A 13562-nucleotide genomic window follows, 5' to 3' on the forward strand; every position below is an offset into this window, starting at 1 on the left:
CGATTATAGGTTGTATTTAGTCCCGCTTAGTTTTCCATTAGCTTCTTCTTTTCAATATATTCTTCCAAAGGAGCATTTAAAAAGTATTTCCTCTGCTTCTTGCTTTGATTGGGTGATGAAGAAAACAATCACTATGAGCTACTTAACAACCAGACCACAGAAAATTTAACAATGAAGCTAAAATAATCGCTGACTTTTCATCATTTCTGCGTCTTCCACAAAATGTGGAGAAAATCCATACTGATTCCTGTCATTGCTTTTTATCCCAGATCAGTATGCTCTGAAAATTTAAGCCAGTGCACTAAAGAAGTAGTTCCTGGTTCTTTTGAAAAAGGCACCTCTGTCATTTTGCTGCTGTGGATATTGATCTGACCTTTATAATCCTAAATTGAAATGGAAGCCTTTATAAAGAGTTATTATTATAAGGTGATATGAAGACATAATAACCTTTAAAATGTATTACCGCTTTGTACAAATGTTACCAGGATGGGAAGATAAAAGAAGAAACAAACAAAAAAATAAAAACAGAGGACATTCTCTAGGATTCGTGGTCGATTTGTTCATTCTTTCTCTTTCCCTCCATTTTTTCCTTTCCTTTCCTTTTCTTCTTTCCTTCCTTCCTTCCTCCTTCCTTCCTAGGAATTAATTATTGAAAATCTGTTGCTTAATGATTTTATAATATCAGCATATGCTGTGGCAACATCTCAAATGCTTGAAAGGATTAACACGAGGAACAGGCTGGCATCTTGCTGAACTCTTAAAAGACAGTAAATGCTATGGGGAAAAAAACTCCACAAAAATGAGTGCTAGCTGGTTTTTAAGGTAAAATCTCTTACTTAATTGACGACTGGTATCAACTGAACTAATCCTTCAGTACCGAAGGGCCATCTTCATATTTTCGCAATAGTTGTATGTAGAAATGGCTTATTTCACTTTGCCTTGAGATCTTTTTCACAGAAGCATCATGAGAACTCAGACGTAATTAAAATCCAGTCTGTCCATTACACATAGATGAAAAATCACAAAATCTCTATTATCAGTTAGATTTGGGATATGTGTGTTTCGTTGTAAGCATCCTGGACACAGAACCTTTCCACCCACTTTGGGTAAATCCTTCTCAACGGGCTTACTCGCTGACTTTATACACAACAATGCAAGAAATGTGACATTCTTAGTAGGTGGGTTCAATATTCTCTTCTAAACTTTTCTCCCCCACTGACTCTTTCTAACAGGTGTTTTTGTCTTTATTATTTGGCATCATGGATACTGAGTGTCTCTCTCTCCACTCTCTGGAGTCTGAATTATTGCCCAGTAGGGAATTATCAAGTCATATTGATTGTTCCAGGTCTCAGAGAGGTTTTTCCCTGAGCTCACTTGCTTCTTCGTCCATCTGTGCCTTACACAGAAGAAGAACTAGCCCAGAGGGTCTCAGACTTAAACTGCTTCTCTGAAACACTTTTAGGGCAGCCTCTAAGTTGAAAAAGTATGAACATTTTAACTGGAGTTTGTCTTCACTGAGAAACACAGGATCCTTCTTTTTCCTTTGTTGGGGATGCCTGCTCAGATAACTTTCTTTATGGTATTGGTTTTAATGACTAATTTTTGTTTGGATTTTTTTCTCTCTAAAAAGTAATAAATGCACATGATAAAAAAAAAAAAACTTCAAGTGCTATAAAGTATATACGGTTAGTTTTCTTCTACTCCCTGAGATTCAGTCCTCTAGCTCATCCCCCGAGAGGGATGTGTCTAAAGCTTCCTATCACATGGAGAAAAAATTCCATTTCTTTGGGGTACCTGAGTGGCTCAGTTGGTTAAGCATCCAACTCTTGATATCAGCTCAAGTCTTGACCTCAGGGTCTTGAGTTCAAGCCCTGCATTGGACTTCATGCTGGGCACAGAGCCTACTTAAAAAACAACTGTCATGATCTCTGCCCTATCTCTTTTCTTTGTTTTTCTTCCTGCTCCAGGCACATGTCCTCTTCTCCAGCCATACCTACTACCTAATTTCTTCCTTTTTAAACCTTATTGAGATATCTTTGACATATAAAAATTAAAAATATTTTAAGTGTACAACTTGATTTTTTTTAAGGAAGCTCTGCATTCAACGTGGGGCTTGAACTCACAACCCTGAGATCAAAAGTCCCATGGTCTACCAACTGAGCCAATGCCTTGATGTAAGTATGCATTGTGAAAAGATCACCACAATCAAGCTAAATAACTTATCCATTACCTCTACATAGTAACCATTCTGCATGTTGGGAGGGAGGGTGTGATTTAATTCAAGATCTACCATCTTAGCAAATTTCAAGTGTATAATACAGTATTGTTAACTCTGGTGACTATGCTGTACATTATATCTCCAGTACTCTTCCATCTTGCATAACTGAAGCTTTGTACTCTTTGACCAATATCTTCTCATTTCTTTCGCCCCTGGCAACAGCCATTCTACTGTCTGCCTCCATGAATTTGACTATTTTAGATTCCTCATATAAATGAGATCATTCAACGCTTGTCTTTCTGCGCTGGCTTATTTTACCTAGCACAATGTTATCCAGCTTCTGGATGAGTCCTGGGTCATTGCTCCTGGGTACTCTGCCTCTTGGTCTTTGCTCTGGTGGGCCCCTCTGGTGGGGAGCCTTCCATTCTCCTGCAAAGCTGCAAAGCTTGCTCAGCCTTCCCAGCCCTGTTCAAGTTTTCATTACCACTTCCTTGTATTCACCTCACATATTTGTCTCCACTACTAAACTGTAAGATCTAAGGGGGAGGAAGTTGAGAAACCTGGCCTCTAGACTCAGCTCAGCTGTTAATAACTATGTGTCCCAGAGAAAAACAGTTAAGCCTCCCAGCGCCCCCGTTTTCTAAACTGCTGCATTTTTGGGGAGTCATCCTCACGCAGGGGCCATGCTAATCTTCTCTGAATCATCCCAGTGTTAGTATATGTGCTACCGAATGAGCACGCATCTGCCACATTTTTTTTTTTAAACAAGTAGCCGAGTGTTAAAAGACTGAAGAAGGAAGAAGTAACTCATGCTGCCTCTGTGTTCTTAAAGTGGGGAGACATATTCTCTCTTCCCTATACAAATGAAAATAAATATTTCAAATAAATATTATGATTGCCCCCTAAGAAATATAAGCTTAGTGGAAAAGCAATATCTTTATTGAAGCATATGAACAAAACACTGAAATTTTAAATCTAAGTGATTAATACGAAATCCCAAATTTCATGGAATGTTTAATTAATGGACTAAGACCTTCCATTCAAGCAGATAATTTGTAAGTTGGTTGAATTCATGATCTTTTATTGGTAGTCTTTCAAGTAAAATAAAATTCTTTAAAATTTCTTAAAGTATTGTTTATAACATGAGCTATGTCTTATGCACTCTCAAGGAAGGATTATGAGGAGCTTGTTACCTTATCCGAATAGTTAAAATACTCAGTACATAAGCACCAAGATGCCTTTCTAGGAAAGAATTTCATTTAAGTCCAGTTAAATTAGACTTTAATATTCATAAGAGGATAGAATTATTATCTGGATAAATCTATCATGCAGAGTGTTATGGCAAGAATTAAATAAAGCCCAGGAGAATAATATTTTAATGGAAAATTTTCCTTCAAAAACTGGAAATAAAAATAGGAATAATTTAACCTTTCAGGTCATGGAAATGAGCTTATAAAATTGTCAGGCCACAAATGTTGAGGTACATTCACAGAACAAGAGGAAATAAAAGGAATCATTAAAGTTTTATACAAATAATTTTGAAAATCTGACTAAAATATATTTTGAAAAATATAACTTACCAAAATTCATCAAAAAGATAAAAAAAAAGAAAACCTTAGCTGATAGATTTCCAAAGAAGAAATGGAAAATGTGCAAAAGTTGCTTTTGTTCTTTCAAATGTTTTCCCAGGGGAATTCCACAAAATCTTTAGAGAACATATAATTCCAACGTTATTTAAATTGTTTTAGATCATAGGGAAAAAAAAAAGGAGTCCCTAAGTACATTTTATAAAGCAAGTATAACATTCAATATTATAAACTGTTAAGTCATCATTTGCAGGATTGAAGGAGAAACAGACTATGATCATCATTAGCAATCCTGAAAAAAAAGCACTGAGCCAGTAGCGTGTTTTATGGGAAACCCAAGAAATATTCCGTTGACATCAGGAAAAATTAAATAATGTTCACTGTCATGTTACAGTGTAACATTGGGCTGAAATATCAACCACTAAGCTTTTAGGAAAGTAAAAAGCAATTAGAGATTCAGATATTAAAAGGACTTGAGAGAGAGAGAGAGAGCGCGCGCGTGAGCAGGGGGAGGGGCAGAGGGAGAAGCAGACTCCCTACTGAGCAGGGAGCCAGAGTCAGGGCTTGACCAGGTCCCAGGGCTCATGACCTGAGCCAGGCAGATGCTTAACCAGCTGAGCCACCCAGGTGCCCCTATCCAGTTCATTCTGAAAAAATGAACATACCTCAAGCATCTATCAAGACAAATTATTCCAAATGAATAGTGTTTAAATGTAAAAAATAAGACAATAAAATACAATAAAAAAATTTGAGCAAACTCCTATAAAGGAGGAAGGCCTTTTTAATTATAGATTCAGATCCATAAACCATGCAACAAGAGTATAAAACTCAACCACATTAAAAAAATGACTTCTGCATGAGGTAAAATATTATAAACAAATATAAAAGACAAGTGATAAACTGGGAAAAATCACTTGTAACTCACAAAGGAAAGGCTTACCTTCCTTTTACATAAAAATATCCTTGAAATAAGAAAAAATATGAAAAAATAGGCAAAGGGGTGAACAGACAGTTCAGAATAGGCAATATAAATAACCTTTAGATTTGTGAAAAGATGCTCATCTGCACTCAGAATGAGAAAAATGCGAATTCAACCAGCACCACATTTGCAGTTTCAAAACATGGCTCCAGAATTACCTAGCACTCCTCCAATGAACAGGTGCACTTTCCCTTGAATCTGATGTCTGTAATTTTCTGACCAACAGACTCTAGCCTATATGAGAAATATAGCAGACTATTATAGCAGAGGTGTTGCTGTGATAGTTTGGTGGGTTGCACTACCTGTCTCTTTCTCTGAGAACCCAACCACTATGCTATGAGGAAGCACAAGCCCCCACAGTTGACAGGAGCCTCCAGCTAGTACCAACTTGCCGGTCATGTGAGTATGCCAACTTGGAAGGAGACCCTTCAGCTTTAGTTGAGCTGTCCCAGCTAACACTGTGTGGAGAAGAGATGAGCTGTCTTTATTAAGTTCTGTTGAGGTTGAAGATTTGTGAGTAGATTAAATGATTGTTTCATTTTAACCCATTAAGGGCTAATTCAGGGTAGTCTTTTGAAATTGGTAAGGAAGAACTGAAACTTTCATTATTTGAGGATAACAGGATACTATATATAGTAAACCCTAAAGTCTTCACCAAAAAACTACTAGAACTGATAAATGAATTCAGTAAGGTCAAAGGACAGAAAATCAATATACAGAAAACCATTGCACTTTATATACTAATAATGAAGCAACAGAAAGAGAAATTAAGAAAACAATCCCATTTACAATTTCACCAAAAATAATAAAATACTTAGGAATAAACTTAAGGAGGTGAAAGACTTGTACTGTGAAACTACAAAACTAAAGAACTATATTGATGAAAGAAATTAAAGATGACACAAACAAATGGAAAGATATCCCCTACTCATGGATTGTGAGAACAAATATTGTTAAAATGTCCATACTAGCCAAGGCAATCTACAAATTCAGTGCAATCCCTATCAAAATACCAGTAGCATTTTTCACAGAACTAGAATAAATAATGCTAAAATTTGTGTGGAAACACAAAAGACCACAAATAGCCACAGCAATCTTGTAAAAGAAGAACAAAACTGGAAATATCGCCATCTCAGATTCCAAGATAAACTATAAAGCCAAAGTAATAAAAACAGTATGGTACTGGCCTGAAAATAGACTCATAGATCAATTGAACAGAATAGAGAGCCCAGAAATAAACCCATGATTATATGGTCAAGTAATCTTTGACAAAAGAAGCAAGAATATGCAATGGGAGAAATGGTCTCTTCAACAAATGGTGTTGGGGAAACCAGACAGCTACATGCAAAAGAATGAAACTGAACCACTTTGTTCCACCATATACAAAAAAACACCTCAAAATGGATGACATATCTAAATGTGAGAACTGCAACCATGAAAGTCTTAGAAGGGAACACAGGCAGTAATGTCTCTGACATTGGCTGTAGCAACATTTTTCTGGGTATGTCTCCTGAGGCAAGGGAAACAAAAGCAAAAATAAACTACTGGGACTACCTCAAACTAAAAAGCTTCTGCACAGCAAAGGAAACAACAAACAAAATGGCAAACTACTGAATGGGAGGAGATATTTTTTAATGACAAATCTGATAAGAGGTTAGCATCCAAAATATATAAAGAATTTATGTAACTACATACCCCTCCCAAAAAAATAATACAATTTAAAAATGGGCAGAAGACATGAACAGACATTCTCCAAAGAAGACATACAGATGTTCAACAGACACATGAAAATATGCTCAACATCACTCATCATCAGGGAAATGCAAGTCAAAGCTACAATGAGCTATCACCCCACAGCTGTCAGAATAGGTAAAATAAAAAACATAAGAAACAACAAGTGTCGGTAAGAATGTGGAGATAGAGGAACTCTGGTGCCCTGTTGGTCGCCATGCAAAGTGCTGCAACCACTGTGGAAAACAGTAAGAAGGTTGTTCAAAAAATTAAAAATGGAATTCACCTATGATCCAGTAAATTGCACTACCTAGTATTTACCCAAATAATACAAAAACATTAATTTAAAAGAATATGTGCATCTCTGTGTTTATTGCAACATTATTTACAATAGCCAAATTATGGAAGCAGCCCAAGTGTTCCATCAATAGGTGAATGGATAAAGAAGATGTGGCGTGTACACACACACACTAGAATATGACTCAGCCATAAAAAAGAATGAAATCTTGCCATTTCCAATGACATGGATGAATCTAGAGGGTATACTGTTAAGTGAAATAAGTCAGAGAAAGACAAATATATGATTTCACTCATATGTGGAATTTAAGAAACAAAACAAAGAAAAAAAAAGACAAACCAAAAAACAGACCGTTAGATACAGAGAACAGACTGATGGTTGCCGGAGGGCAAGTGGATGTGGGGATGGGCAAAGTAGGTGATGGGGATTAAGAGCACACTTAGACCATGATGAGCCCTGAGAAATGCATAGAACTGTTGAATCACTGTATTGTACACCTGAAACCAATGTAACACTGTATGTTAATTATACTGGAATTAAAATAAAAAAATAAATATGTTTAAAAATGGAGAACTTGATAGAATAAAATCATATCTCATATTGAAAAAAAAAGATACTTTTCTTGCATTTTATCATCCAGAGATTAGACATGAAAATTACTATTGTTTGCACTTTCTTCTGGAAAGCATTATAGGAATAAAATAAAGTAACAAATGTGAAGGTGCTGTGAAAACAAGTAAATTCAAAGTATCATCACAGCAATTGTAAATATAAAAGTAAAAGAAAGGAGGGCTCTGCTTAAAGATATCAGACTGAGAACATGCACTTCCAGTAAAAATGATGGAGTAAGAACACTTGCCAACATGGGATGTAGAGAAATTTCAAGAAAATAGGAAACAGGTGAGGAGTGGGAACTGATGAAGGGGACAAAGGCGGCACTAGGTAGCACAGACTCACAATACAGCCAGAAAGGTTGCTGATCATCCCCCCAGATCTCTGGACCATCTCAGGGTTTGGGCAGCCCATGTACAGTACTTCCACTCTGGGCCAGGAGTGAACACTCTTCTGCAAAGATGACAATGCCCTCCAAAGGAAGTCCACCCCATTCAGGCATTTAAGTGTCTGTGGTGAAATGATTGACATTTGTCCAGTCATCTCATAAGTAAGTCTGATAATTGACAAGTTGCACCCACATACCCAGGCCTCTCAATCAGCTTTCTGTTGCCTCGTTCTAAAAAAATAAATAAATAAAAAAATAAAGATGACTCAAAGGAACAGAAATAATACAGGGAATAGAAAAGAATTTTTTAAAAAACTCTCCTAGTATCCTTAGAATGTTTGGCCAAAAAATTTTATCCATTAAAAAGAAGAAAGAAAAAGAAGAAAAGAGAATAGTTTGCTAATAATTATCAGGAAACAAGAAACACCTCTTTGAAAATTTTTTCCACATGCTCAAAAATCAATGGATCAGTAGAAATTCAAATTGAAAAAAATATCCTAGAAAGTATTATAAAAAGACTAAGAGTTGTAAATTAGAGGTAGAAAATTCAGTTACAGCATATCAATACATGAGATCCAACAAATAACTAATGAAAATTCCAAAAAGGGAGACTAGTAGAATTGAAAAGGAGAACTTATCAAAGAACTAGAGTTGTGGTTCTCAAGGTGTTACCAGGGACCTCTGAGGTCCTCCTTTTTCTCCATATTAACAAAAAAATGATATCTATATATATCAACAGAGTAGGATGTCAATAGATAATATATTTATGGTATCATTTATCAATATGTCAACAGATAACCTCTATAATATCAACAGAGTAGTATGTCAATAGATAATACCAAAAATTGGAAAACCTAGAACTGGCTGCATAAGACTATTACTTAGAGATAATAGCATTTAGAGAAGTAACTACTACAGGAAACAGGTAAACAGTTAAAGGGATTGTCTGTGGAGTTAGGAGAGGAGACAGAGAAGATTAGTCAAGGATCCTCTGTTTTAAATTTCAGTATTTAGGTAGCTCAGTTAATAGAAGGTCACGATCAGGAAGAGACGTCTCACAGTTTCACATTAGAGGGCTGAGAGTTAGTCCTTCCTGAGGCTTAAAGGTGAGAATTATTGACCCCACCTTGGTCTGCCGCTGGGTACTTCCAGTCACGGGCTGCACTCCCCCCTGTGCAGCTGTAAAATGCAGTCTCAGTTTGAGGAACACTGTGTGTGCTAGCTTCCTGGGTAGTAAACTGCTGAGTAACTTCCTTCACCGCTAAGTTGTTTTGTTTTGTTGGCTCTTCTCTCTTTCTTTCCCTGCTATCCTTCTCTCCAGTTCCTTGTTCTGTTATCCCTTTATAACTCCTAATTACAAACTTGAAACTCAAATGATGTTTTTGTGAAAGAGTTTTATATACTTCTGAAGAAAAACACTGGAGCAATTTGTATTGAATCACATTCTTGAAATCTCTTGCCCTAGTTTGTACTGGAATATTTGGGGAAGCCCAGGGGTATCTCCAGGACAGCAAAGCTCTTCAGAGTGGGTTTCGTCTTCTTTTTTTTTTTTTTTAATTTTATTTTATTATATTATGTTAATCGTCTTCTGAACAGAGACATTAAGTGATGATGTTACACGATGAACATTCTGGAATGACTATAGTGGAATAGAGACACACGAGACCCCCATTATGTCCCTGTCCAGCCACATGGGTCCACTGTTTGGACCTACAGGTGTCAGCCATCAGCCTGATATATTATCATGCTGTTCAAGGGGGGAAAAACATAAACTTAATTTGCAGAACAAGATGGCAGTTGCAGGGTGACCAATCATCTTGGTGGTGGGGACTATCACAGTTTTAACACTGAGAACCCTACATCCTAAGAAGCCTCTCAGTCCCCAATACACTGGGATAGTTGGTCATGTTATGGTTAAGATGTTTAGTGTAAAGCCAACTGCCTAGAATAAAATCCCAGCTCCACCACTTACTAGCTGTGTGACTGTCTCAAAATTGCTTACTCCCACTTTTTCTTAATTGCCTTATATGAAAATGGGGATAACATTAGTACCTAACTGCTGTGTTTGTGATAATAAATGACTTAAAACATGTAAAGAACTCAAAATGGTGCCTAACTGGTGGCAGGCACTCAATAAATATCATCTAATAGCATTCAATAACTATTTTTTAATAAAACCAGTAATAATGTTACTATTTCCAAATGGAAAAATGCTTTATTGTGCACCAAAGTAAACAGATCTGTGTAAATTTTATATATATCTATATATCTTTATATATTTTTTTCTTTTGGAGGCTGATATGGCCAAATAGGACCACTGGGTGTTTTGAGATGTAAGCTGAATCAAAATCAAGTATTTTCATGGTTAATCCTATAACCTCTGCAGAGACAGCTGTCAGGAAAAGCATCACCCTTTACTCATTTGAGCTGTAGACAAAGTTTCATCAATCGATAATACTAAAACCACAAAAATGAAAATGACTTTCATATCTGATTTTAAGCTGTGAGGGCATGTTCACGTGGATGAAATTGAAGTGGACCTCAAGTATTTACTGTTGTCAGGAGAGGTAATAAAATATGGAATTCAGTGACAAAAGGCTGGGTATCATGGAGTTTGGATTGTTCTAGTATTTATCTTTTTGATATTAGGTACATTCATAGTCTTCTTGAAATTAAGGGTTGTAAAAAAAGTACTACAGGCATATAATTCTTTCTGTTGGTTTTGTTTCTTTGCTATTCAACATCTGAACATCCTTCCTCTTTTCTTTCTTCTCTATTCAACATTGGGATATCCTTCCTGTCTTTTGGTAATCCCTAGCATGTAGGCATTGGTCCCACTCTTGATGTGAAGAAGCTAAACATTGTTTTTTCCTGCCCTATTATAGTGATGATAGCAGTTATCAAACCTTAGCCTATATGCATTGGGATCACATAAAAGGCTTTTTTTCACATAGGAGTAGATTGCCAGGCCCCACCTCCTGGGGGTTTGAGAATTTACATTTCTAACAAGTTCCCTGTGATATTGATATCTGCCAGGTAGGGATCACACTAGAACCAGTGAGCTAGAATGTGAGCACATGACTTAGATCAGTCCAACTCTGGCAACGCCAAGTGTTCAACAGCAGAGATCAGAGTGGGTAAGAAGATAGTTCCTGTGAGTGAACTTAGCTGTCTAGCCTTCCTTGATTCTTGCCTGTTTCCTAATTCTCTCACCTGTCAATTCTGTAAGCTATCCTGTCCTTTCAGTGAATTATCCTTCTGGGTAAGTGCACTGGGGTCAGTTTCTGTTGGATGCATCTAGAAACACAGACTGAAAAAGCAAGACTGTCAATGAGCAACAGGGATTTGAACTACTGTCAATCTGGGCAGTTTATATAATTGACTATTACTGAGTAAGTGCAGTAACAGAAGAATGTTCTGAGCATGACATGAACACAGAGGAGAGGACTTGACCCAACTAAGTGCTGGGAAATTGTGGGATGGAAAGTGGGAGAAGAACATGTTTGGAGAGGGTGTTCAAGACAGGAAATAGCAGGATGAAACTGGAGACACAAGTAGGAATGAGGTATCGGAGAACTCTGTGTGCCCTACAAAGTGAATTTAGGCATTATTTGGCAATATGTAGTGTCAACATTTCCCAAATTTCTCTGATCATCTGAATCACTCTGAAGATTCTAGGGTTGGGACACATAATCTAAATGTTTTATGATTCTTATGATCAAGCATGCTCAAGGAATGTAATCAGAAGGGGGAATGAAGCATAAGAGACTATGGACTCTGAGAAACAAACTGAGGGCTTCAGAGGGGAGGGGGGTGGGGGAATGGGATAGGCTGGTGATGAGTGGTAGGGAGGGCACGTATTGCATGGTGCACTGGGTGTTATACGCAACTAATGAATCATCGAACTTTACATCAGAAACCAGGGATGTACTGTATGGTGACTAACATAATATAATAAAAAATATTAAAAAAAAGAAATGTTGCCACAGATAATGAGAATCATTCAAGCATTTTTAATATGGAAGTAACATGGCTTTCTAGACTATTCTCCAACAGCATGAAGAGATAGTCTTGAGGAGTAGAAGATGGGAAACAGGCAGACCAATTAAGTTGTTGTCCCAGTTATTGTAATAGGAAACGATATGGGTCTCCACAAATGCAGTCCTAAGAAGGAAAAGGATTCAAAACATATTAGAAAAAACAGGCCTTGTTGATGGGAAATATTCAGTAGATGATGTGATTCAAGGTGAGAGAGGGGAAGGAGTCTACCAGGACCACTCCCAGGACTTGGACTTAGTTCATGGATTGACATGTAAATGTTGATTTTTAAAATGTTGGAGGCTGGATGGGGTAACTGGGTGATAGGCATTAAAGAGGGCACATGATAAGATGAATACTGGGTTATATAGTCAACTAATGAATCATTGAACATTATACCAAAAAGTAATGATGTACTATATGCTGGCTAATGGAACATAATAATAAATTTAAAAATTAACAAAAATGAATAAAAAATAAAAAACTAATGATGTACTATACCTTAGCTAATTGAATTTAGATTAAAAAAAAAAGTTGGAGGCAAAACTAAGGTGCCAGGACAAGCAGAGGAGAAAGGCAGGGTTCAAGAAAGGCACTGGGGGTTTTTTTTGGTAATAATAATGGTTTGTAGAAGGGGAGAGTTCTGGCATCCTAGACACATACGAATATTGTTGCATAGACTTGTGCCGGAGTGTGTGTGTGTGTGTGTGGTGTGACAGCCATTTCCTAACGTGGGTTCACAACACAATCCAAGGTTTCTATATGTGTCCTTTGACACGGTCTCAGATGAGGGCAGAAGGGTGCTCAGAGTCTGTCCTGTGTAGTAACAGTGCAGTCAGGGAAAGGGAATGAGATGTGGTCACAGTGAAAAGTTCAGATGTGGGAGAAGATGCTGCTGTGTGTGCAGCACAGAAGGGGGGTGAGGATGTTGCCGAAGGCCGCATGGAAGGACTGGCCCGAGCTCTTGACCCCGCCACAAGCTCTGTTGGCGCTGTGGGGCTCCTACGTGACACAGTGTGAATCATCCGACTTTCAGTTCCCTGATCGGTTAAGAGGAATAATAAATGAGATAGTGATTCAATTGTAATAAATAATAAATTAATATAAGAGAATTTGCATGCACAATAAAGCAAAGTGTTCTTGTTGAGAGGACCACAGGGTTGGCATTTATAACATAAAACATAGCACTCATCGGTATTGCCATGGGTATTTAAGAGTAAAACATAGCACTCATCGGTATTGCCACGGGTATTTAAGAGCTCCCTTCTAAACATTGCCCTTCATTTCATGTTGTTTTAGTCATGTTTGATATTGATGCATGTTAATTATTTTTCCTTAAAAGTTCTTCTATTTCAAGAGATTCAAACTTCTTTCTAAAATCCAAACCAGAAAAGTGAATAAGTGGATGCTAATTAACTTAGTCTTCCTATATCTTTTGCTATAAATAAGTATTATCGAGGGAAAAGCAAAACAGCACAAACGTACTTGTATGGGGCTATGTCTCCTTTACCTTCATAATCTTTCACAGCAGATTTTATCCTTCAACATACAGCAACTGGTACTCATACAGCTCAAATGTATTAAACAGTAAAATATGAACACTGTACATAGATTGCACTTATTTAATGCTCGCGGCATCCCTTTCAGGTTATTATGATGATTATTCCAATTTTACAAATGAGGAAATCTTGACTCAGTGAATTTAAGTCACT

The 13562-nt window shown here is 37.1% G+C and overlaps 1 long non-coding RNA gene and 1 pseudogene across 1 annotated transcript in view; both read right to left on the minus strand.

Moving 5' to 3' along the window:
* The window catches only part of LOC117803764, a 69793-nt gene extending 60793 nt beyond the window's left edge, over window positions 1-9000 (minus strand). Inside the window, exon 1 of the long non-coding RNA XR_004627833.1 lies at window positions 8939-9000. This is a non-coding gene — a long non-coding RNA (uncharacterized LOC117803764). The remainder of the gene's footprint in view (window positions 1-8938) is intronic.
* On the minus strand, window positions 2858-2957 carry LOC117803940 (annotated as a pseudogene).
* Window positions 9001-13562: the final 4562 nt, after the last annotated feature.

This window comes from Ailuropoda melanoleuca, chromosome 9 (genome assembly GCF_002007445.2).
Source record: "Ailuropoda melanoleuca isolate Jingjing chromosome 9, ASM200744v2, whole genome shotgun sequence".
Classification (NCBI taxonomy): domain Eukaryota; kingdom Metazoa; phylum Chordata; class Mammalia; order Carnivora; family Ursidae; genus Ailuropoda; species Ailuropoda melanoleuca.